This window comes from Otolemur garnettii, unplaced genomic scaffold, assembly GCF_000181295.1.
Source record: "Otolemur garnettii isolate 467f Iridium unplaced genomic scaffold, OtoGar3 scaffold00187, whole genome shotgun sequence".
NCBI classification, from domain to species: domain Eukaryota; kingdom Metazoa; phylum Chordata; class Mammalia; order Primates; family Galagidae; genus Otolemur; species Otolemur garnettii.
The window spans coordinates 246,425-250,017 of NW_003852582.1; the positions used below are offsets into that span (position 1 = coordinate 246,425).

General features: G+C 45.3%; 1 pseudogene; it reads right to left on the minus strand.

The window, feature by feature from the left end:
* Positions 1-771: 771 nt before the first annotated feature.
* LOC100963681 lies at positions 772-2,067 on the minus strand (annotated as a pseudogene).
* Positions 2,068-3,593: the final 1,526 nt, after the last annotated feature.

Consider the following 3,593-nt stretch of genomic DNA (forward strand, 5'->3'; position numbering starts at 1 on the left):
AGCAACCTCCAACTCCTGGGCTCAAGCAAGTCTCCTGCCTCAGCCTCCCAAGTAGCTGGGATCACAGGCACCCACCACAACGCCCAGCTATTTTTTTCGGTTGCACTGTCGTTGTTTGGTGGGCCGGTCTGGATTCAAACCCGCCACCTTAGGTGTCTGTGGCTGGTGCCTTAGCCACTTGAGCCACAGGCACCGAGCCCAGAGATTCTTTAAATTACAAGCCATCTACTTTTCATGATACCTAAGGTGATCTTTGATCCCTAGATAGCCCCATGTTCTCACAATAAGTAGTTTATTATTACCCTAAGTGATTTTATGTTTCCTGTAACCAAGAAGCCTTCAGTAGAATGAAGCAAGCCAATAGTTTTATCATACTTTGTTCTTAGAGTAAAAGAAAGGTAGTACCAAGTTGTGGCTCATGGTCTTCAGAGTTCTGAGCCTGAAGTTCAAGTTCTGCCTCCCTTTTCTTTTTTTTTTTTTTTTGAGACCGAGCCTCAAGCTATCCCCCTGGGTAGAGTGCTATGGCATCACAGCTTACAGCAACCTCCAACTCCTGAGCTCATGCAAGTCTCCTGCCTCTGCCTCCCAAGTAGCTGGGACCACAGGCGCCTGCCACCACACCTGGCTATTTTTTAGTTGCAACCATCATTGTTGTTTTGGTGGGCCCGGGCTGGATTTAAATCCGCCACCTTAGGTGTATGTGGCTGGCACCTTAGCCACTTGAGCCACAGGCACTGAGCCCTGCCTCCCTTTTCAAGGGAGGTGCAGAGTTCACATGCACTTGTAGAGACATGGCTGAATCTTCAGGCCTGAGAGTTGAGCCTTGGGTCCTTCCTGAAGGGGCCCAGTTTTTTTTTTTTTAATCAAGCATCAAGTAGCTGCTGGCCAGATCCTTGGGGATGACCTTGAAGCCTTCCTAGAAAGATCCTAACATCCTCAAAGCAGCTGCTGATCTCCTCCAGGAGACTCCCTGACCTTAGCATTTGATTTGCCTCCTCTAGGAAGTCCCTGATGTTGCTTTCCATCAGTGAAGGGCAAAATAGCCATATCCATAGACAAATCCTCCGAAGGCACCTGGGCCATGTCACACACAGTGACCCTGGGGTCCAGAGAGGCCAAGTCAAAGCAGTACACAGGATTTCAGATGCTTGAAGTCAAGCGGCAATCCTCAGAACCAAAGTCAGACCACTAGGGATGCAGGCCACTGGCAAAAATCTTTGGCAATGTGGTCTACTGGCTGCACTGGCCACGTCACTTGGCTCTGGAAGGCACAGTGGTGAAGAAAAGCCTCAGGGTCTTCCTAGAAGAGAAGTTGTGCAGCACTGCTGGGCCTTGAGTGCAGCTGTTCATTGAGGTGGCGAAATCAGGCCATCTAGCCATGTGGGTTCACACGTCTCCAGCCTGAACCTCATGGCTGTCTGGCCTGTGGGAAAGCAGTGTATCTGTGGGGGCCTAGGCTGAAGTCTGGGCTGACACCCAAGGTGGCCAAAACTTGTTCTGTTTCTCCGTGTGTTCTTTGCTGGTTTCATCATTGCTTCTGGCTCAAGGTATGAGCATATTCGGGTGAAGTGGACCCAGGGCTTGGCTTGGGTGGTTCGTTTGCAGCACTGCTCTTCCAGGCTTTGGGACCTGAATGGCCAACACTGTCCGGGTTTTGGGCTGGGTTTAAGAGGCATGTTTCTGGTGTTTATCCTTGTTTTCTCTTCTGCAAAGTCACTGCCAAGAAGAGTTTGTTTTTGACACTTCTTCCTTTCTACTTTCCTCAGAGTCACTCAGGCTCTGTTTTTATCATTTCTTCTTCCTTTTTTCCTTTACTTCAGTAGAGGCACTGGAAAATGATGCCTTTTGGAGGGTATTTCTTCTTCCTTTCCACCTGTTCCTCTTCAGCATCACTGCTAAGTAGGCTAGGAGCTTCCTGGGAAAGAGATGCTGCCTCTGGGGCCCATAGTGTAGCTAGAGGTGGCCCCACTTAGAGCCCTTGCTTTGGGAGACTGCCGCTGCCGGCCAAGGCTGAGCTCACAGGCCCTAGCCCCAAGGATGCTGGGCTGCCTCACACTCTTCAAGCATAGGGGTCCAGGGGGCAGAGTTGGGCCTGTCTTTACCAAATCAGAGTATTTGAAAGATAGGGATGCAGTATCTGTTGATCAAATTTTCACTAATTTCAGACTTTGCTTTTGAAATGAAATACGTATTAATGTTCTTCAAATATTTTTAAGTTATAGTGTCAAAGACAACTACCGTATACTAATTTAATCAAATCAGTGTCTTTCTATTTGGCAATGTAGTCTTTTTTTTTTTTTTTTTTGAGACAGAGCCTCAAGCTCTCCCCCTGGGTAGAGTGCATCACAGCTCACAGCAACCTCCAACTCCTGGGCTCTTGCGAGTCTCCTTCCTCTGCCTCCCAAGTAGCTGGGACCACAGGCGCCTGCCACAATGCCTGGCTATTTTTTGGTTGCAGCCATCATTGTTGTTTGGTGAGCCTGGGCTGGATTTGAACCCGCCACCTTAGGTGTATGTGGCTGGCGCCTTAGCCACTTGAGCCACAGGCACCAAGCCTTGGCAATGTAGTCTTGAGCAATACAATACTACATGTTATTTGAAGGAGTATTCAGTATTTAAGTGACCATTTTATATGATGATATTAGCAAATATCAACTGATTTTAAAAAATTCATAAATTCATGTTAACTTCTAGATTCATGTTTTAGCTTTAAATATTCAGTATGTAATAAGATTTTGTTTCCAAATCATGAAAAGCTTGAGAAATGTCATAGAAATATTCAATTTATGTTGCTTAAGCCCAAGATTTTGAGGTTGCTGTGAGCTATGATCACACAGCACTCTACCCAGGACACTGAATGAGACACTGCCTAAAAAAAAAAAAAGTTCAATATATAGAAGGAAAAGTGGTAATCATCTGTTTTTTCTAAGTTGAAAAAGTAAATCTTTATTTTGCTTTAATAGACTAGATAATATCTTTTTATCAGATTATTATTTGTCTATATCTTGAGGCCAATATACAAATTATAAATTATGGAAGTAAAAAGTTTTAAGGCTTTTGTTTATGGTAAAGGTAGACCAAATAATTTTTTTTTAATAGAGTCTCACTTTGCCACCCTTGATAAGAGTGCCATGGCATCATAGCTTAAAGCAACCTCAAATTCTTGGGCTCAAATGATCTTCTTGCCTCAGCCTCCCAAGTAGGTGACACTACAGGTGCCCGCCACAATGTCCTGCTATTTTTTAGAGATGGGGTTTTGCTGTTGCTCAGGCTGGTCTCAAACTCCTAAGGTCAGGTGATCCACCTGTCTCATCCTCCCAGAGTGCTAGGATTACAGGCGTGAGCCACCACACCCAGCCTACACCAAGTAATTTGAACTAGAAGTGCTAGAAAAGCTGCTGGGCAAAATTTAAAATCATCTGCTTAAAGACATCAGAGAGCAGCAATAATGAAGAATTATTTTTTTTTATTTTTGAGACAAGAGTCTTACTATGTTGCCCTCAGTAGAGTGCTGTGGTGTCACAGCTCATAGCAACCTCAAACTCTTGGGCTTAAGCAATTCTCTTGCCTCAGCCTCCCAAGCAGCTGGGACT